General features: G+C 48.9%; 1 long non-coding RNA gene across 2 annotated transcripts in view; it reads left to right on the top strand.

Moving 5' to 3' along the window:
- Positions 1 to 24021, top strand: part of LOC140396725 (uncharacterized) — a 381686-nt gene that overhangs the window by 312778 nt on the left and 44887 nt on the right. For both annotated transcript variants that reach the window (XR_011936603.1, XR_011936604.1), the window contains exon 4: positions 21172 to 21236. This is a non-coding gene — a long non-coding RNA (uncharacterized lncRNA). The remainder of the gene's footprint in view (positions 1 to 21171; positions 21237 to 24021) is intronic.

The raw sequence follows: 24021 nt of genomic DNA on the forward strand, positions 1-24021 counted from the left end.
TGGTTGGGGGGGGGGGTGGCGGGGTTATCAGTGTTGGTAGTTGATAGGATGTTTACTGTGGGTTTATAAAATGTTAACTGGATTCATAGGATAAACATTGTTTTTTGTTTAAAAATACTTTAGCTCTCTGTTGCATCGCACCTGTAGAGTGGGCCCTTGTGCTCCCCATAACCACAATCTATTAAAAGTTGTGGGTCAGGTGAACTCCATGATACACTTTGGTGTTCTCTAAACCCTGGCCCATAATATACCCTTACTTACAACTTGAACTGTGCGAGGATGCCAGGAAATATGCGACCATCAACACGCACAAGGGACTGTCCCAGCACACCAAGTTGTACTTTGGTGTATCGTCCGCTTGCGAAATATTTCAAAGGACGTTGGAGAACTGGCGACGAGGAATTTGCACGGCCGTGGTGCACCTAGACAACGTTTTGGTGATGGGGACTTCCCACGGAGAGCCACGAGCCAGCTTGAAGGAAGCCCTTGAAAGGTCCAGAGATAAAAAGTGCAGATTCCGGGACAGGGAGGTTACCTATTTGGGATTGAAGGTGGATTCAAAAGGCTGGCACCCTTTCAAAGATGAGGTGAAAGCCATCAAAGAGGCCCCCGCGCCGAAGGTCGGTGCAGAATTGAAATCGTTTCGGGGCGATGGTAAATTACGATGGCTGCTGCACCCCTAAATTAGTGCCTCTGAACCTCCTTTTCATGGAGTGCTGACTACGGCCACATAAACAAGCTTCCCATCCGGTCAAAGAAGCCTCCGCGGTCATCCAGCTTGTCAAAGATTCGTGGACACGGTGCCGAGGGAGGGCTGACGAGGGTGTTAAAGACTAAAGAATGTGCTGATAGTGGCAGAAAGGTCAGACAGCGGAACGTGTGAGTAACAGAACAAAGGTCATCGCTCTGGGAGAGCAAAACTGCAAAACAAGTGACAGAGGTGGCCCCATGGTTGGAGGGGGGGTCGGTCAGTGCCGGGGGGGGGGGGGGGGGGGGGGGATTTTTAAAAGGGGGTGAAGGCGGAGGGGGCAGTTTCTTGGTATTAGCCCCAATCCTCTGGCTTGTGATTTCCCCAGCCAGAACGGGATTGCCAATCACACCACGGGGAATTATGTTTGCTACAACCTGCCCGAGCAAGCAAAAATAATACATTGCAGCTTGTGGGTTTGATCATTTAAAACACCTAATCGTTTGCCAGATTTTAATTAAAGGAACTCAGTGTGCACCTTACATTTCAAAGTGTGCTAGTACATACTTAAATCCTTGTCATCGCCTCCAAAAGATATTTATCTGACTAAAATCCTCATCTGAAATGGAAACGCTCTCTGCCTCTCTGGTAATTTTGACATTTTTCTTTCATCGACACTGGCCTCCTTTGAGACTTGTGGCAGATTCAGCCGGCAACGAGGAGCGGACTCTCTCTGAATGCCTTCTGATCTTTGCCAGGGGAGCACGGCCTTTTCATTGTTGGTGTCAAACGACAGAGCAAATGCAGGCGGAGGCCACTTGGGGGTTGACAGGCCATTGTTGGTTAACCCTTGGAATTGTAAAGCAGCTGGCAGCCTCCGTCAGATCACTGCTGCGAACGTTGTGTTTTTATCATGGTTCCCCGGGAGGGCCCGTTCCCGGTGCCTCCTCCTCCTGAATGAGGAATATAGTGTGACAGGACAAGGATGGTGGATAAGCTCGCTGGCGAACATGCCTTTGATTGTTCGACATCAGTCCAGTTGTACCTGAGGTCATTCCAATGGGAACAAGCTTATAGAATCATAGAAATTACAGTGCAGAAGTTTGCCATTCGGCCCATCGAGTCTGCACCAGCCCTTACAAAGAGCACCCTACTGAAGCCCACGTATCGACCCTATCTCCGTAACCCAGTAACCCCCACTGAACATTTTCTGGACACTCAAAAGAATTTATCTTGGCCAATCCACCTAACCCGCACATCTTTGGACTGTGGGAGGAAACCGGAGCACCCGGAGGAAACCCACGCAGACACGGGGGAGAATGTGCAGACTCCGCACAGACAGTGACCCAAGCCGGAATCGAACCTGGGACCCTGGAGCTGTAAAGCAATTCTGCTAACCACTGTGCTACTGCGCTGCCCGTTAGTCCTGGCTCCCAGGTGCGATACACCGTGGAGAAGGTGCAAACTCCACACAGACAGTGACCCAAGCCGGAATCGAACCTGGGACCCTGGAGCTGTAAAGCAATTCTGCTAACCACTGTGCTACCGCGCTGCCCGTTAGTCCTGGCTCCCAGGTGCGATACACCGTGGAGAAGGACAGTGACCCGGGGCCGGAATCGAACCCAGGTCCTCGGCGTCGTGAGGCAGCAGTGCTCACCTGACACCGCCGCGCCGCCCCGAGGCGGTATCGTCTCAACACTCACTGCAACCTACAACCTGCTGCATGACTGGGATGGAGAGCGAGGGTTTAGAAAGACACGCCCGGGTGGCTGCAGTAAAACTGCACCCCAAGAGGAAAGGACTTCAGCTTTCCCTCTAACCTGTCGCAAAGGGAGTTTCCAGAATTCATCGCTGTCACTCCGGGATATAAGTCCCCAGCCTTTCCTCCTCCTCAGCCAACAGCAGTTCAGGGAAGATTCACCCAGCTCAGTCCCGGGTCAATGGGGCTTACCTTGTGAGGGGAGGTTGGGCCTACTGAGCCCTCTGGAGTTTCGAAGAATGAGAAGCGATTCAGATAAGATCCTGAGGGAACTTGATTGGGTGGATACCAGGGGTGGGGGGCATGTTTCCACTTGTGGGACAGAGGAGAACCAGGGGACACGGCTTCAGAATCAGGCATCTCCTGTTTAAGATGGAGACTGTTGTGTTATATACTCTAGGATAACACAGGCTGCAACCCGGTGCAGCCTTGACCAAAAGATACTCCAGACTTTGAAGTAAGTTCAATTTGATCTATTGAACCATTAGCACAGTTCTCTATGAGTTCGACTCTCTTGTTAATAGCAACTCAGTCTAACTAACCAGTCTGCTCTAAGCCACGTGGTGGGTGTGATGCTTCTGATCTGCCCCTGCCCTAGTCTCTAAGTGTCACCTGTGGAAAGAGAAAGAGCATGTGTGCCTTGTCCTTTTATATGGGTTGCCCCCTTGTGGTAGTGTCACCTCTGGGTGCCCTGATTACCCATTGGTTGTGTCCTGTTCTAATGACCCATTGGCTATCTGTCTGTGTGTCATGACATCTCTGGTGCTCCCTCTGCTGTTTACTTAGTCGTAGTGTATTTACATTAACCCCTTGCGTATTTACAGTGATGCAGACCACCACAGAGACGAGGAAACATTTTGTTTCTCTCGGTGTTGTTGGCGTGTGGAGATCTCTTCCTCAGAGAGCGGTGGTGACTGGATCATTGAACAGATTTAGACAGATCTTTGCTCGACAAGAGAGTCAAGGGTCATGGGGGAGGGGTGCTTTAGAGCATAAAGACCGGACACGGTGCGGACGGGCCGAATGGGCGTCGTTCTGCTGCCGTGTCCCCCCCCCACACGGACCCAACGCAGCCGGAGGGAACACGGATCCTCGTTGGTCCGCGATCGCCCTGGTTTTCCCTTCCCAAGGCTCAGTGACTCCAGGAGATATTGAAATCAGCCCGACTCACAATCAGATCGGTAATTGAAGCCACTGGGATGAGTCCATTCAGCAGCAATTATCAAGTCGATCAATCTAACGTGGACTGCAGGCTCCCTGCGCACCAGACAATGAAATTGCTCCAGCCGCTACCCTGAGAGATAATCACTTGAATGTGGTCCATGAACTAACATTGCGGAGTAAGTGCTGGAGAAACAGACGGGTCAATACTCATTTCACCCAACTAACTGCAACACAAATTGGCTCTGATACAACCTGTGTAGTGCGTATGCTGTGCCCCTCGGGGGTGCTCTGCACCACTCGGACATAGGGCAAAATAAATACCTGTCACCAAAGTCTCATCCTCACTTATTGATCAGCATTTATGATTCGGAATGGGCTGCCTCCCGGGGAAACAGATTCCATTGTGTTTTGTAAATGGGCAGACACTCGGGGCAGACGGATTGCACGGGGCCCTGAGGTAAGAGACGAGGAGCGGGCATGAATTGGATAGTTGTGCCAAACAGCTAGTATGGCTGCGCTAGGCCAAATGACACCCGTGTCCCGAACCGGATTGCTCTGTCATTGTAAGCCTGCCTAAGGGCACCTCAAATGCCACAGCCAGCCCTTGATTGGAAATATTCCGGGGCGTTTCGGTCTCACAGTGGTTGGCACTGCTGCTTCGCAGCGGCAGGGTCCAAGTTCGATTCCCGGCTTGGGTCACTGTCTGTGCGGAGTCTGCATGTCCTCCCCGTGTCTGCGTGGGTTTCCTCCGGGCGCTCCAGTTTCCTCCCACAAGTCCCGAAAGACGTGCTTGTTAGGTGAATTGGACATTCTGAATTCTCCTCTGTGTACCCGAACAGGTGCCGGAATGTGGCGACTAGGGGCTTTTCACAGTAACTTCATTGCAGTGTTACTGTAAGCCTACTGGTGACAATAATAAAGATTATTATTATACTAGTCCAGTGACAATACCACTTTGCCCCACCTCCCCATTCGATATTCCTTAAACACTAGTCGAGTACCCCTCTTGAACAAGGACACAGGGAGTCCACACTGGGGAAAATAAAGAACTCATTTTATTTATACAAGCGACATGTACACAACACGGCAGATCGTTCCCGGGTTCCTGTTCAGGTCGCTGCCTTACTGGCCAACCTGTGACAGTACTGACCCTCTGACAGTGCAGCACTCCCTCAGTACTGACCCTCTGACAGTGCGGCACTCCCTCAGTACTGACCCTCTGACAGTGCAGCACTCCCTCAGTACTGACCCTCTGACAGTGCGGCACTCCCTCAGTACTGACCCTCTGACAGTGCGGCACTCCCTCAGTACTGACCCTCTGACAGTGCGGCACTCCCTCAGTACTGACCCTCTGACAGTGCGGCTCCCTCAGTACCGACCCTCTGACAGTGCGGCACTCCCTCAGTACTGACCCTCTGACAGTGCGGCACTCCCTCAGTACTGACCCTCTGACAGTGCGGCACTCCCTCAGTACTGACCCTCTGACAGTGCAGCACTCCCTCAGTACTGACCCTCTGACAGTGCGGCTCCCTCAGTACCGACCCTCTGACAGTGCGGCACTCCCTCAGTACTGACCCTCTGACAGTGCAGCACACCCTCAGTACTGACCCTCTGACAGTGCGGCGCTCCCTCAGTACTGACTCTCTGACAGTGCGGCACTCCCTCAGTACTGACCCTCTGACAGTGCGGCACTCCCTCAGTACTGACCCTCTGACAGTGCGGCACTCCCTCAGTACTGACCCTCTGACAGTGCGGCACTCCCTCAGTACTGACCCTCTGACAGTGCGGCACTCCCTCAGTACTGACCCTCTGACAGTGCGGCCCTCCCTCAGTACTGACCCTCTGACAGTGCAGCACTCCCTCAGTACTGACCCTCTGACAGTTCAGCACTCCCTCAGTACTGACCCTCTGACAGTGCAGCACTCCCTCAGTACTGACCCTCTGACAGTTCAGCACTCCCTCAGTACTGACCCTCTGACAGTGCAGCACTCCCTCAGTACTGACCCTCTGACAGTGCAGCACTCCCTCAGTACTGACCATCTGACAGTGCGGCACTCCCTCAGTACTGACCCTCTGACAGTGCGGCGCTCCCTCAGTACTGACCCTCTGACAGTGCGGCACTCCCTCAGTACTGACCCTCTGACAGTGCGGCACTCCCTCAGTACTGACCCTCTAACTGTGCAGCAGCCCCTCAGTACTGACCCTCTGACAGTGCAGCACTCCCTCAGTACTGACCCTCTGACAGTGCGGCGCTCCCTCAGTACTGACCCTCTGACAGTGCGGCGCTCCCTCAGTACTGACCCTCTGACAGTGCGGCCCTCCCTCAGTACTGACCCTCTGACAGTGCAGCACTCCCTCAGTACTGACCCTCTGACAGTGCGGCACTCCCTCAGTACTGACCCTCTGACAGTGCGGCACTCCCTCAGTACTGACCCTCTGACAGTGCGGCGCTCCCTCAGTACTGACCCTCTGACAGTGCAGCACTCCCTCAGTACTGACCCTCTGACAGTGCGGCACTCCCTCAGTACTGACCCTCTGACAGTGCGGCACTCCCTCAGTACTGACCCTCTGACAGTGCAGCACTCCCTCAGTACTGACCCTCTGACAGTGCGGCGCTCCCTCAGTACTGACTCTCTGACAGTGCGGCACTCCCTCAGTACTGACCCTCTGACAGTGCGGCACTCCCTCAGTACTGACCCTCTGACAGTGCGGCACTCCCTCAGTACTGACCCTCTGACAGTGCGGCACTCCCTCAGTACTGACCCTCTGACAGTGCGGCACTCCCTCAGTACTGACCCTCTGACAGTGCGGCCCTCCCTCAGTACTGACCCTCTGACAGTGCAGCACTCCCTCAGTACTGACCCTCTGACAGTTCAGCACTCCCTCAGTACTGACCCTCTGACAGTGCAGCACTCCATCAGTACTGACCCTCTGACAGTTCAGCACTCCCTCAGTACTGACCCTCTGACAGTGCAGCACTCCCTCAGTACTGACCCTCTGACAGTGCAGCACTCCCTCAGTACTGACCATCTGACAGTGCGGCACTCCCTCAGTACTGACCCTCTGAAAGTGCGGCGCTCCCTCAGTACTGACCCTCTGACAGTGCGGCACTCCCTCAGTACTGACCCTCTGACAGTGCGGCACTCCCTCAGTACTGACCCTCTGACTGTGCAGCAGCCGCTCAGTACTGACCCTCTGACAGTGCAGCACTCCCTCAGTACTGACCCTCTGACAGTGCGGCGCTCCCTCAGTACTGACCCTCTGACAGTGCGGCGCTCCCTCAGTACTGACCCTCTGACAGTGCGGCCCTCCCTCAGTACTGACCCTCTGACAGTGCAGCACTCCCTCAGTACTGACCCTCTGACAGTGCGGCACTCCCTCAGTACTGACCCTCTGACAGTGCGGCACTCCCTCAGTACTGACCCTCTGACAGTGCGGCACTCCCTCATTACTGACCCTCTGACAGTGCAGCATTCCCTCAGTACTGACCCTCTGACAGTGCGGCACTCCCTCAGTACTGACCCTCTGACAGTGCGGCACTCCCTCAGTACTGACCCTCTGACAGTGCAGCACTCCCTCGGTACTGACCCTCTGACAGTGCGGCACTCCCTCAGTACTGACCCTCTGACAGTGCGGCATTCCCTCAGTACTGACCCTCTGACAGTGCAGCACTCCCTCAGTATGGACCCTCTGACAGTGCGGCACTCCCTCAGTACTGACACTCTGACAGTGCAGCACTCCCTCAGTACTGACCCTCTGACAGTGCGGCACTCCCTCAGTACTGACCCTCTGACAGTGCAGCACTCCCTCAGTACTGACCCTCTGACAGTGCGGCACTCCCTCAGTACTGACCCTCTGACAGTGCGGCGCTCCCTCAGGGTTACACAGGGATGGTCAGTCTCGATTAGTTCTTCAAGTCTTTGGTGGACAATTTGAGTGGGTGTTGTTGTCTCAGAGATGAGTGAGCTATTTACTGACCTCTGCCCGTGACCATGCTCCAGTGAAATATGCCCCTGTATAGAAAGCAATCTGTGTGTCCCAGCTGAACTGTGGGCGATAATGGTTCCCTGAGAAATTGTTTATTATGGTGACTTTTCAGAGAAATGCATGATTGGAGATATATCGAACCAATATAGCTTCATGTTCCTCTGGAGTGGCAATATTGGAACGAAGTCAGTGAGGAGCATATTAGAAAGGCAGATCTCTGCGTCCAGGTGCGATGGTAGAGCTGAAAATCAACAACGTACTCTTTGGAGTGACATTAAATACCCCCATGCCAACAGGGAGAGCGTATTGCAACTGCAATGTACACCAGGAGCCATGCCTGATACAAAGAGAGAACATGCATTTATATAACATGGTACACATGCTCAGGACGTCTCCCAGCATCTGATAGCCTATAAGCTCGGCAGCACAGTGGTTAGCACTGCAGCTTCACAGCGCCAGGGTCCCGGGTTCGATTCCCCGCGGGGTCACTGTCTGTGCGGAGTCTGCACGTTCTCCCCGTGTCTGCGTGGGTTTCCTCCCACGGTCCAAAGACGTGCGGGTTAGGTGGATTGGCCGCAATAAATTGCCCTTCGTGTCCAAAAAAGGTTGGGAGGGGTTATTGGGTTACGGGGATGGGGTGGAAATGAGGGCTCAAGAGGGTCGGTGCAGACTCGATGGGCCGAATGGCCTCCTTCTGCACTGTATGTTCTACGTTCCATGTTCCAAGGGTCAGCATGTTGCTTTGGCAACGGTGTGGGCCTCGAAACATCCTTGAGGAACTTACCGGCGTGAGTGTAGAAACCCAGACAAAGAACAAGAACAGCGGGAGGTACATCGCAGGAACCGGCCTCAGCGGCCCTTCAAGCTGCACCGACCATGTTGCCCGCCTGAACTAAACCCACACAGCCGGGGAACGCACCTGGGAAATGGACGAATCTTCCAATGATTGTCCACGTCCCTGCGTCTTCCGTAGACTGCGTGGCCTCTCCTCCTCACCCTGCTTTGTACACTGTCTCTGTGTCTGCCTTGTCACGATCGAGAAGGGAAGTAAAAGATATCGTACCAGGGCCGTGACCGTCTCCCTCCCTGAGCGCTGCATTCACCCGAGCTTGCCTGGGAGGCATACTGACCAGGCACACCCCTTCACTGACCAGTTGGACTTCATGCTGAGCTGCAGTCACACCTCCGCACGTGGATTTAGTGGCGGGCAGTGATGATTCCAGTGCTCTGTTCACCGATGATGTTCCTGATGTCGGATGTTGGGAATCGCCACCGTTCGCTGACAGGGAGAGGGGTCGGTCGCGTTGACCTCCATGGACCGAGTGAGGGGAGGTGAGGAGCGAGCAGAAAGCTGCGTAGAACCCCCGGCCCCCACGGAATAAACGGCCGGAGAATGGCCGAGTCCGTGGCCGCGCATCCGCACAGTGACGGCCGACCGCGGACCCAACATGCCAGATAGTCTCTCCTGGCCACCCTCCAGCAGCCCCTGCAGCTCTCGCGGAAGCCCCCCCCCCCCGACCAGCAGAACGGCTCCCGCCCGACTGTAGCGGCGCTGGATACAGTCCGCGGCCGCCACGCCGGGTTCCCGCACGGCTGCGACCACACGACCCCCGCTGGTCGGGAACTTGGCCCATAGATGGGCTTTAGAGTGGTTTCACAGGCCGGCGCAACACCGAGGGCCGAAGGGCCTGTACTGCGCTGTAATGTTCTATGTTCTAACCTCCAGTCTTACCCACGGTGGTCTCACAGTGAGGTCTCTACACAGCTTCTCAAAGGTGCACGTGTCTGTCTGCACTGTCCTGCACTCAATGCCACGACGGGACCGCTATCCATGGGAGGTGACCTGATGGAAACATCTCAGATGCCGAGAGCGTTTTCCCACTTGTGGAAGAGAGACAGGGAAAGGGGGACACAGTTTGAAAATAAGGGTCTGCCGTTGCAGGTGGAGGTGAGAAGAATACATTTTCCCCGAGAGTGTTGGGAGTTGTCGGAACTCGTCCCCCAGCGAGCACTGGAGGAAGGGCGATTGAGTGTTTTGGAGGCTGAGATGGGTCGGTTCTCGAGTGACGAGGGAGCTAAAGGTTATAGGGGTTATAGGGGTGTAGGAGAGGGTGCGGGGGATGGGGATAGGTGGAGTGTGGATTGAGGTGACACTCAGCCACGATCTTATTGAATGGCGGAGCGGGCTGGAGGCTGTTCCTAACGCGTGTGTTCAGCATCTTACTCTTCCAAACGTTCCACGGTCACTTTGAGAGGGGTTTCCGGAACATCGGCAGCACCAACCTGAAAGAAAGATTGTAAGGTGGAGCCTTCACCCAAAATTCAGCGGCGCCGGCTGTCATGATAGGTAGACTATCACCTGTACAGAACATGATTCACCTGTACAGAACATGATTCACCTGTACAGAACATGATTCACCTGTACAGAACATGATTCACCTGTACAGAACATGATTCACCTGTATAGAACATGATTCACCTGTACAGAACATGATTTGCCTGTACAGAACATGATTCGCCTGTATAGAACATGATTAACCTGTATAGAACATGATTCACCTGTACAGAACATGGTTTACCTGTACAGAACATGATGCACCTGTACAGAACATGATTCACCTGTATAGAACATGATTCACCTGTACAGAACGCGATTCACCTGTATAGAACATGATTCACCTGTACAGAACACGATTCACCTGTACAGAACATGATGCACCTATACAGAACATGATTCACCTGTACAGAACATGATTCACCTGTACAGAACATGATTCACTTGGACAGAACATGATTCACCTGTATAGAACATGATTCACCTGTACAGAACATGATTCACCTGTACAGAACATAATTCACCTGTACAGAACGTGGTTCACCTGTACAGAACATGATGCACCTGTACAGAACATGATTCACCTGTACATAACATGATTCACCTGTACAGAACATGATTCACTTGTACAGAACATGATTCACCTGTACAGAACATGATTCACCTGTACAGAACATGATTCACCTGTATAGAACATGATTCACCTGTACAGAACATGATTTGCCTGTACAGAACATGATTCACCTGTATAGAACATGATTAACCTGTATAGAACATGATTCACCTGTACAGAACATGGTTTACCTGTACAGAACATGATGCACCTGTACAGAACGTGGTTCACCTGTACAGAACATGATTCACTTGTACAGAACATAATGCACCAATACAGAACATGATTCACCTGTATAGAACATGATTCACCTGTATAGAACATGATTCACTTGGACAGAACATGATTCACCTGTATAGAACATGATTCACCTGTACAGAACATGATTCACCTGTACAGAACATAATTCACCTGTACAGAACGTGGTTCACCTGTACAGAACATGATGCACCTGTACAGAACATGATTCACCTGTACATAACATGATTCACCTGTACAGAACATGATTCACTTGTACAGAACATGATTCACCTGTACAGAACATGATTCACCTGTACAGAACATGATTCACCTGTATAGAACATGATTCACCTGTACAGAACATGATTTGCCTGTACAGAACATGATTCACCTGTATAGAACATGATTAACCTGTATAGAACATGATTCACCTGTACAGAACATGGTTTACCTGTACAGAACATGATGCACCTGTACAGAACGTGGTTCACCTGTACAGAACATGATTCACTTGTACAGAACATAATGCACCAATACAGAACATGATTCACCTGTATAGAACATGATTCACCTGTATAGAACATGATTCACTTGGACAGAACATGATTCACCTGTACAGAACATGATTCACCTGTACAGAACATGATTCACCTGTATAGAACATGATACACCTGTACAGAACATGATTTGCCTGTACAGAACATGATTCACCTGTATAGAACATGATTAACCTGTATAGAACATGATTCACCTGTACAGAACATGGTTTACCTGTACAGAACATGATGCACCTGTACAGAACATGATTCACCTGTATAGAACATGATTCACCTGTACAGAACGCGATTCACCTGTATAGAACATGATTCACCTGTACAGAACACGATTCACCTGTACAGAACATGATGCACCTATACAGAACATGATTCACCTGTATGGAACATGATTCACCTGTACAGAACATGATTCACTTGGACAGAACATGATTCACCTGTAGAGAACATGGTTCACCTGTACAGAACATGATTCATCTGTACAGAACATGATTCACCTGTACAGAGCATGATTCACCTGTATAGAACATGATTCACCTGTACAGAACATGATTTGCCTATATAGAACATGATTCACCTGTATAGAACATGATTCGCCTGTACAGAACATGATTTACCTGTACAGAACATGATTCACCTGTATAGAACATGATTCACCTGTACAGAACACGATTAACCTGTACAGAACACGATTCACCTGTACAGAACATGATGCACCTGTATAGAACATGATTCACCTGTACAGAACACGATTCACCTGTACAGAACATGATTCACCTGGACAGAACATGATTCACCAGAACAGAACATGATGCACCTGTACAGAACATGATTCACCTGTATAGAACATGATTCACCTGTACAGAACATGATTCACCTGTACAGAACATGATGCACCTGTACAGAACATGATTCACTTGGACAGAACATGATTCACCTGTATAGAACATGATTCACCTGTACAGAACATGATTCACTTGTACAGAACATGATTCACCTGTATAGAACATGATTCACCTGTACAGAACATGATTCACCTGTACAGAACATGATTCACTTGTACAGAACATGATTCACCTGTACAGAACATGATTCACCTGTACAGAACATGATTCACTTGGACAGAACATGATTCACCTGTATAGAACATGATTCACCTGTACCAGAACATGATTCACCTGTACAGAACATAATTCACCTGTACAGAACATGATTCACCTGTACAGAACATGATTCACCTGTATAGAACATGATTAACCTGTATAGAACATGATTCACCTGTACAGAACATGGTTTACCTGTACAGAACATGATGCACCTGTACAGAACGTGGTTCACCTGTACAGAACATGATTCACTTTACAGAACATGATGCACCTGTACAGAACATGATTCACCTGTATAGAACATGATTCACCTGTACAGAACATGATTCACTTGTACAGAACATGATTCACCTGTACAGAACATGATTCACCTGTACAGAACATGATTCACCTGTACAGAACATGATTTGCCTGTACAGAACATGATTCACCTGTATAGAACATGATTAACCTGTATAGAACATGATTCACCTGTACAGAACATGGTTTACCTGTACAGAACATGATGCACCTGTACAGAACATGATTCACCTGTATAGAACATGATTCACCTGTACGGAACGCGATTCACCTGTATAGAACATGATTCACCTGTACAGAACACGATTCACCTGTACAGAACATGATGCACCTATACAGAACATGATTCACCTGTATGGAACATGATTCACCTGTACAGAACATGATTCACTTGGACAGAACATGATTCACCTGTAGAGAACATGGTTCACCTGTACAGAACATGATTCATCTGTACAGAACATGATTCACCTGTACAGAGCATGATTCACCTGTATAGAACATGATTCACCTGTACAGAACATGATTTGCCTGTATAGAACATGATTCACCTGTATAGAACATGATTCGCCTGTACAGAACATGATTTACCTGTACCGAACATGATTCACCTGTATAGAACATGATTCACCTGTACAGAAAACGATTAACCTGTACAGAACACGATTCACCTGTACAGAACATGATGCACCTGTACAGAACATGATTCACCTGTATAGAACATGATTCACCTGTACAGAACACGATTCACCTGTACAGAACACGATTCACCTGTACAGAACATGATTCACCTGGACAGAACATGATTCACCAGAACAGAACATGATGCACCTGTACAGAACATGATTCACCTGTATAGAACATGATTCACCTGTACAGAACATGATTCACCTGTACAGAACATGATGCACCTGTACAGAACATGATTCACTTGGACAGAACATGATTCACCTGTATAGAACATGATTCACCTGTACAGAACATGATTCACTTGTACAGAACATGATTCACCTGTATAGAACATGATTCACCTGTACAGAACATGATTCACCTGTACAGAACATGATTCACTTGTACAGAACATGATTCACCTGTACAGAACATGATTCACCTGTACAGAACATGATTCACCTGTACAGAACATGATTCACTTGGACAGAACATGATTCACCTGTATAGAACATGATTCACCTGTACCAGAACATGATTCACCTGTACAGAACATAATTCACCTGTACAGAACATGATTCACCTGTACAGAACGTGGTTCACCTGTACAGAACATGATTCACCTGTACAGAACATGATGCACCTGTACAGAACATGATTCACCTGTACAGAACATGATTCACCTGTACAGAACATGATTCACTTGGACAGAACATGATTCACCTGTATAGAACATGATTCACCTGTACAGAACATGATTCACCTGTACAGAACATAATTCACCTGTACAGAACGTGGTTCACCTGTACAGAACATGATTCACCTGTACAGAACATGATGCACCTGTACAGAACATGATTCACCTGTACAGAACATGATTCACCTGTACAGAACATGATTCACTTGTACAGAACATGATTCACCTGTACAGAACATGATTCACCTGTACAGAACATGATTCACCTGTATAGAACATGATTCACCTGTACAGAACATGATTTGCCTGTACAGAACATGATTCACCTGTATAGAACATGATTCACCTGTACAGAACATGATTCACCTGGACAGAACATGATTCACCAGAACAGAACATGATGCACCTGTACAGAACATGATTCACCTGTATAGAACATGATTCACCTGTACAGAACATGATTCACCTGTACAGAACATGATTCACCTGTATAGAACATGATTCACCTGTACAGAACATGATTTGCCTGTACAGAACATGATTCACCTGTATAGAACATGATTAACCTGTATAGAACATGATTCACCTGTACAGAACATGGTTTACCTGTACAGAACATGATGCACCTGTACAGAACGTGGTTCACCTGTACAGAACATGATTCACTTGTACAGAACATAATGCACCAATACAGAACATGATTCACCTGTATAGAACATGATTCACCTGTATAGAACATGATTCACTTGGACAGAACATGATTCACCTGTACAGAACATGATTCACCTGTACAGAACATGATTCACCTGTATAGAACATGATACACCTGTACAGAACATGATTTGCCTGTACAGAACATGATTCACCTGTATAGAACATGATTAACCTGTATAGAACATGATTCACCTGTACAGAACATGGTTTACCTGTACAGAACATGATGCACCTGTACAGAACATGATTCACCTGTATAGAACATGATTCACCTGTACAGAACGCGATTCACCTGTATAGAACATGATTCACCAGTACAGAACACGATTCACCTGTACAGAACATGATGCACCTATACAGAACATGATTCACCTGTATGGAACATGATTCACCTGTACAGAACATGATTCACTTGGACAGAACATGATTCACCTGTAGAGAACATGGTTCACCTGTACAGAACATGATTCATCTGTACAGAACATGATTCACCTGTACAGAGCATGATTCACCTGTATAGAACATGATTCACCTGTACAGAACATGATTTGCCTGTATAGAACATGATTCACCTGTATAGAACATGATTCGCCTGTACAGAACATGATTTACCTGTACAGAACATGATTCACCTGTATAGAACATGATTCACCTGTACAGAACACGATTAACCTGTACAGAACACGATTCACCTGTACAGAACATGATGCACCTGTACAGAACATGATTCACCTGTATAGAACATGATTCACCTGTACAGAACACGATTCACCTGTACAGAACATGATTCACCTGGACAGAACATGATTCACCAGAACAGAACATGATGCACCTGTACAGAACATGATTCACCTGTATAGAACATGATTCACCTGTACAGAACATGATTCACCTGTACAGAACATGATGCACCTGTACAGAACATGATTCACTTGGACAGAACATGATTCACCTGTATAGAACATGATTCACCTGTACAGAACATGATTCACTTGTACAGAACATGATTCACCTGTATAGAACATGATTCACCTGTACAGAACATGATTCACCTGTAAAGAACATGATTCACTTGTACAGAACATGATTCACCTGTACAGAACATGATTCACCTGTACAGAACATGATTCACTTGGACAGAACATGATTCACCTGTATAGAACATGATTAACCTGTATAGAACATGATTCACCTGTACAGAACATGGTTTACCTGTACAGAACATGATGCACCTGTACAGAACGTGGTTCACCTGTACAGAACATGATTCACTTTACAGAACATGATGCACCTGTACAGAACATGATTCACCTGTATAGAACATGATTCACCTGTACAGAACATGATTCACTTGTACAGAACATGATTCACCTGTACAGAACATGATTCACCTGTACAGAACATGATTCACCTGTATAGAACATGATTCACCTGTACAGAACATGATTTGCCTGTACAGAACATGATTCACCTGTATAGAACATGATTAACCTGTATAGAAAACGATTAACCTGTACAGAACACGATTCACCTGTACAGAACATGATGCACCTGTACAGAACATGATTCACCTGTATAGAACATGATTCACCTGTACAGAACACGATTCACCTGTACAGAACACGATTCACCTGTACAGAACATGATTCACCTGGACAGAACATGATTCACCAGAACAGAACATGATGCACCTGTACAGAACATGATTCACCTGTATAGAACATGATTCACCTGTACAGAACATGATTCACCTGTACAGAACATGATGCACCTGTACAGAACATGATTCACTTGGACAGAACATGATTCACCTGTATAGAACATGATTCACTTGTACAGAACATGATTCACCTGTATAGAACATGATTCACCTGTACAGAACATGATTCACCTGTACAGAACATGATTCACTTGTACAGAACATGATTCACCTGTACAGAACATGATTCACCTGTACAGAACATGATTCACCTGTACAGAACATGATTCACTTGGACAGAACATGATTCACCTGTATAGAACATGATTCACCTGTACCAGAACATGATTCACCTGTACAGAACATAATTCACCTGTACAGAACATGATTCACCTGTACAGAACATGATTCACCTGTACAGAACGTGGTTCACCTGTACAGAACATGATTCACCTGTACAGAACATGATGCACCTGTACAGAACATGATTCACCTGTACAGAACATGATTCACCTGTACAGAACATGATTCACTTGGACAGAACATGATTCACCTGTATAGAACATGATTCACCTGTACAGAACATGATTCACCTGTACAGAACATAATTCACCTGTACAGAACGTGGTTCACCTGTACAGAACATGATTCACCTGTACAGAACATGATGCACCTGTACAGAACATGATTCACCTGTACAGAACATGATTCACCTGTACAGAACATGATTCACTTGTACAGAACATGATTCACCTGTACAGAACATGATTCACCTGTACAGAACATGATTCACCTGTATAGAACATGATTCACCTGTACAGAACATGATTTGCCTGTACAGAACATGATTCACCTGTATAGAACATGATTCACCTGTACAGAACATGATTCACCTGGACAGAACATGATTCACCAGAACAGAACATGATGCACCTGTACAGAACATGATTCACCTGTATAGAACATGATTCACCTGTACAGAACATGATTCACCTGTACAGAACATGATTCACCTGTACAGAACATGATGCACCTGTACAGAACATGATTCACTTGGACAGAACATGATTCACCTGTATAGAACATGATTCACCTGTACAGAACATGATTCACTTGTACAGAACATGAATCACCTGTATAGAACATGATTCACCTGTACAGAACATGATTCACCTGTACAGAACATGATTCACTGGTACAGAACATGATTCACCTGTACAGAACATGATTCACCTGTATAGAACATGATTCACCTGTACAGAACATGATTCACCTGTACAGAACGTGGTTCACCTGTACAGAACATGATTCACCTGTACAGAACATGATTCACCTGTACAGGACATGATTCACCTGTACAGAACGTGGTTCACCTGTACAGAACATGATTCACCTGTACAGAACGTGGTTCACCTGTACAGAACATGATTCACCTGTACAGAACATGATTCACCTGTACAGGACATGATTCACCTGTACAGAACGTGGTTCACCTGTACAGAACATGATTCACCTGTACAGAACGTGGTTCACCTGTACAGAACATGATTCACCTGTACAGGACATGATTCACCCGTACAGAACGTGGTTCACCTGTACAGAACATGATTCACCTGTACAGGACATGATTCACCTGTACAGAACGTGGTTCACCTGTACAGAACACGATTCACCTGTACAGGACATGATTCACCTGGACAGAACATGATTCACCTGTACAGAACGTGGTTCACCTGTACAGAACACGATTCACCTGTACAGAACACGATTCACCTGTACAGAACACGATTCACCTGTACAGAACGTGGTTCACCTGTACAGAACACGATTCACCTGTACAGAACATGATTCACCTGGACAGAACATGATTCACCTGTACAGAACATGATTCACCTGTACAGAACATGAATAGATCTTCATCACCTGGGGATGCACTGTAAGTGATATGTTTTACTGTTGTAGTTTTAGCATCCGACCAGAAGGTGGTGCGAGTTTGCAGGACCCACCATGCGATCCTGCAGAAGGTGTTGGTGCGGAGTGTGTCGCTCTGTAGTTTCTGAGTGTTGTTTAGTGTTAGTTAGTGTTGGTGAGTGTTGGGCTGTCAGTCCCCACCGCTTCAATCTGATACATTGAAATAACCCTTTCGAGTAGTCAGTCAGCAACAAATAGTTTTTGTTTGAATCCTAGTCTGATGTTCTCCGTTGAGACGACCGAATCACGATCCCCCATCGGCGTATCGAGTACACCGGCCCCTTGGACCGCCAAAGGGCTTAGCCGCAGAGGCAGGTCACTGGTTGCTATGTGTTGTGGTCAATGGCAGGGCAGCCTCCCGGTAACAGGTTGCTCCATTTCCCCCGCACAATAATTTAACGCCTGTCGCTCCACCCAGGGGCCGGTTTGATTGTAACTCCCAGTTGTCGCCACAGAGTAACCCGGCTGCTCGGCTGTGTGTGTGTACATCGCACGGTGCCCCGGGATGCCCGGGGTATTTCCACATTCACGGTGCTCCTGCCCGGGGAGGTCAGAGGGCCGTGGCCGTCTTTGCTGCACTGCTTTGCGATGGTTCTTTGTGTTCTCTGCAAGCCCGCTCCTGGGAATGTGACCAACCGCGCGCAACTCTCAACTCCCCGCGCGGCCTGGCTCCCTCTTACATTCCGACTGACTTTGTATTCCAGGCAAGGGGCTGTAAAAAACAAAGATACACGGCCCCCAGCAGGCGGCAGAAATGAAGGGTGAGTCACAAGTGGTCGGCACGGTAGCACAGCGGTTAGCTCTGTGGCTTCGCAGCGCCAGGGTCCCAGGTTCGATTCCCGGCTTGGGTCACTGTCTGTGCGGAGTCTGCATGTTCTCCCCGTGTCTGCGTGGGTTTCCTCCGGGCGCTCCGGTTTCCTCCCACAAGTCCCGAAAGACGTGCTGTTAGGTGAATTGGACATTCTGAATTCTCCCTCAGTGTACCCGAACAGGCGCCGGAATGTGGCGACTAGGGGCCTTTCACAGTAACTTCATTAACGTAAATTGTGACAACGATAAAGAGAATTAAATGCAAGCAAAGTCCTCTGCTTCGAAGCGAAGTGCCTACAGATCGTTTTCACCGCTGGAGTGAGCTGGAAGCAGGCATTGGGTGTGAGGGGAAGGGGCTGTGAAGAGTCACCACGCTCCACGCCGATGCGTCGGTTCCACCTGGGGACGCAGGGTCATGTCCACACCCTGAAGGAGTGAGACGGCACCCAGAGTGGGCACTGCCCGGCCCCCCCTGCCCCACTCACAGCCTGTTTGACCCGGCACGTTTGCAGTTGGAGCAAGGTGGTTTCAGTGGGAAGCAGGTTGGAACAGAGTCCCAAGCAGAGTGGATCGGGATCCTCCGCTGCAGAGACTGTGGGGCTGGATCCTCCGGCGTCCCAGCTGCGTGGCTCTCACACCGGCGCGCCGTTCGCTGGTGACGGGATTCTACCTTCCCGCCGTTTGTCAGTGGGATTGTAACCACCCCCTCCCCACTGGGAAACCCACTGGGGGAGGGGGGGCCCGCTCCCGGCGGGAAAGGTGAACCACCTTCATTTCTGTCCATTTCCAGTGTTGGGTTGCAATGTTAACCTCCCTTGTCAGTATCGTGGTTAATGTTTGTGTGGTATTATCAGGTATTACAGTACCCAAGAGGCTGAAGACCATTGGTTAAACCTAGGAGTTTACCATTAGCTGTTGGTACGTAGCTCCGCCCTGACAGGCGGGGTATAAGAACCGGTGCCGTCCCAGCAGCCCTCATTCTGTACCGAAGCTGCTGGGGAACAGTTCTAGTCTATTAAAGCCTTCAGTTATGTTACAACCTCGTCTTTGATTGTAATTGATCGCGCATCAGTTTGTTTGTGTCAAGGGTCAGAGAAAGAGGGGGTGGGTATAAACTGTCTTGAGCACATATAAAGAGGGCACGCTTCAGGCCTTCGATAACCATTGGGCACCGTGGGGAAATAGGGTGGTGCATCATCACCCCTTGGGATAGAAAGGGCAGCACGGTAGCACAGTGGTTAGCACAATTGCTTCACAGCTCCAGGGTCCCAGGTTCGATTCCCCGCTGGGTCACTGTCTGTGCGGAGTCTGCACATCCTCCCCGTGTCTGCGTGGGTTTCCTCCGGGTGCTCCGGTTTCCTCCCACAGTCCAAAGGTGTGCAGGTTAGGTGGATTGGCCGTGATCAATTGCCCTTAGTGTCCAAAATTGCCCTTAGTGTTGGGTGGAGTTACTGGGTTGTGGGGATAGGGTGGAGGTGTTGACCTTGGGTAGGGTGCTCTTTCCAAGAGCCGGTGCAGACTCGATGGGCCGAATGGCCTCCTTCTGCACTGTAAATTCTATGATAACATTTCAATTTAATTCGTGAAAGTGCCTTCTGATGTTCTATATCAGTTACAGTTCCCCTGCTATACTTGTTTCATTTATTGATCATTGGTTTTATTAGAAGAGTATAAATGGGGGATTTCCCCACCAGGGGCTGTCACCCCCGCCCCCCCCCCCCCCCCCCCCCCCCCCGCCCTTCATTAGTTTTTCGTGTTGATCGTTTATTTTGACAGAGGGGATGACTGGGCTGTGTGGGAGGAGAGCTGTGAGACTGATCTAGTCAATAAACTCAGTAAAGTAAAGCTCTATGTTTTGATTTCAGCTCCAACAATCGGTCCAGACCCTATCGACAGGCAAGGCCATCGATGTTCACCTGATCCCAAGTCGGTAAGTGAGGTGTGGAACTAGACACGGATACTTTTCTTGGCTTATTCACAGAATGCAGCGCTGCCTATGCCCGCTTCTGACCCGCTGCCCCAGTGTCCCAGCAGTCTCCCTTAATATGTGCTCCGTGTCCTGCACCTTAACAATCTACACCCACCTCTGTCCCATCAGCCATGTAAGGTGCAAAAGGTGCAGGAATCACCTTCCGTTTCTTTATTAACGCGCCCATGCCAAGCACAGCCAGCCAGCTCGCCCATCTCGACCCCTCCATCGACTTGAGGCAGTCCAACACCCACGCCACATCCCTTTCACACATCACCCTCGTGCTCGCTGACCTGCGTTTGTTCCCGGTTCGACCATACCTCCATTTTATCGTTCTCACGTCAGTTTGCAAATTCCTCCGTGGTTTCGCCAGAATAATCTGCCACTTTCTGATTAGGGATGTGATATAAATGCAAGTTGTTGTTATGCGTTGACAAGTAATTTGCCCAAAGGCCAGTTTATCTTCCCCGTTCTCTGCAAAACCTAAGCGGGGCGGTTGAAGGCTGGTCAGTCGTAACTAAACAGACCACCTCCTCATCCGAACACTGCAGAGTGTGGTAAACTCGGCCCGACGCATCACACAAGCTTGCCACACTCCCATTGATTCTGTCTACACCTCCCGCTGCCTCAGGAAGGCAGACAGCAATATCAGAGACCCCTCCCACACAGGCAGTGCCCTCTTCCAGACCCTTCCATCAGGCAGAAGGTACAGAAGTCTGAAGACCCGCACATCCAGACATAGGAACAGCTTCTTCCCCACAGCTACCAGACTCCTCAACCACTCCCCCTCGGACTGATCTGTTCCCTGTAAGAACACTATTCACGACGCCCTATGCTGCTCTTGCTCATGTATGTGCTTTGTTATTTTGCCCTTGTTGCACACTGCTAACTAATTATTTATTTGTCGCTGTACTGTGTAATTTTTCGCATTCACTGTAACTATCTTTTTTTTTTGTCTGCTGTGTACGTTTCCTCGGCCGCAGAAAAATACTTTTCACTGAACTTCGGTACAGGTGACAATAAATCAATCAAATTGAATCGATGTGCACAGCAGAAGCTGCTAGCGTACGTACCGTTCATCTCTCGTTCTTCACTCTGTGCCAACGGGAGAAACGTTACTGTTTTATGGGTGATCTCATGACCTAGTCTGCAGTGGCTTCCCTCTGTACGTGGCTGACACGGCTCTGAGTCAAATACGTGCCTTCAAAACGGCTTTTATTTCCCCATCCCAATGGTCAAACCACCAGGTCTCCCTTGCGCGATCTTCCCGAAGAGTGTCTGGCCCGTGACTGCTGGTCTCACTGCGACAACATGACACACATCGCTGCTTCATTCTCTGAGCCATTAACCCATTGTTCTGCTTCACTCGCAAACCACCACAAGCCCCCAGCACGCTGACAAAGCCAAGCATCCCACAATACAACAGGATATCTCTTCCAGGGGGCAGGTTGGCACGGTGGTTTGTACCGCTGCTTCACAGCGCCAGGGTCCCAGGTTCTATTCCGGCTTGGGTCACTGTCTGTGCGGAGTCTGCACGTCCTCCCCGTGTCTGCGTGGGTTTCCTCCGGGTGCTCCGGTTTCCTCCCACAGTCCAAAGGTGTGCGAGTTGGGTAGGGTTACGGGGACAGGGTGGGGGAGTGGGCCTCGGTCGGACGCTCTTTCAAAGGGTTGGTGTAGATGCAAGGGGCTGAATGGCCTCCTTATGCACTGTAAATTCAATGATGGATAGATTTCATAGAATTTACAGTGCAGATCGTTCCATATTGTACACGATGTGTGTGTGTCTGTCTCAAAACATAGTCACTTCCAGCAGTGTGATTGACAGGGAACGAAATCGATCATCTCCAATTATCCCCAGAAGGACGGTGTCACCCTGTGCGTCGTGGAAGAACACCGAAGTCTCAGACCTTTGGTGAAACACGACCGTTACTTGTCCTTCAGGGTGACAAGACATGTTTTTCTTTTGAGTGAATTCCCCATGAGGTGGTTGCTATTGATTGTGGGCTTTAGTCCCAGGCTCTGCTGATCAGGACTGTGATCTGTGGAGAACCACATATCAATTTTTATAATAATGGGAAAGGCAGTCAGGCAGGCAAGTGCTGTAAGTAATCTCAGAGTAAAAGACCACAGGGCGAGCAGGACAAAACTGTTATCATTGCGACTTTTGTCTCTGTTATGTCCAATAGAATGAGATGAGCATCATGAAGGCGGTGTATATACAGACCAATTAGGGTTGGTTATTCAGTCGCTGCCTCACAGATGACATTTGTAACCCGCGTCTCCTGCTTCCCTGCCACTCTCGAATTCTGTATCGATTGAACTCATTGGTGATCTCCGCATTGAAGGAAAAGGGGGCGGCAAGTTGGCACACAGGAGATCCCACGGGCAACTACGCCATCTCCACCAGGCAATCTGTTTGAGTGACGTCGGGTGATTGGTAAATATTGGCTGCATGACACAGGGGGAGGAACTTGAGGCCTCACCGCCAACCCTTTCACCCTCTCACCCGCCCACCTCCCCCGCTTCAGAATATTGGAGAGTCTGTCAGATCCACCTGGGAGCGCAGACAAGGCGCCAGTTTACAGACTCCCATTCCACAGCATATCCCACAGTACTGACCCTCTGACAGTGCAGCACTCCCTCAGTACTGACCCTCTGACAGTGAGGCACACCCTCAGTACTGACCCTCTGACAGTGAGGCACACCCTCAGTACTGACCCTCTGACAGTGCGGCACTCCCTCAGTA

Source organism: Scyliorhinus torazame, chromosome 20, assembly GCF_047496885.1.
Source record: "Scyliorhinus torazame isolate Kashiwa2021f chromosome 20, sScyTor2.1, whole genome shotgun sequence".
Lineage (NCBI taxonomy): Eukaryota > Metazoa > Chordata > Chondrichthyes > Carcharhiniformes > Scyliorhinidae > Scyliorhinus > Scyliorhinus torazame.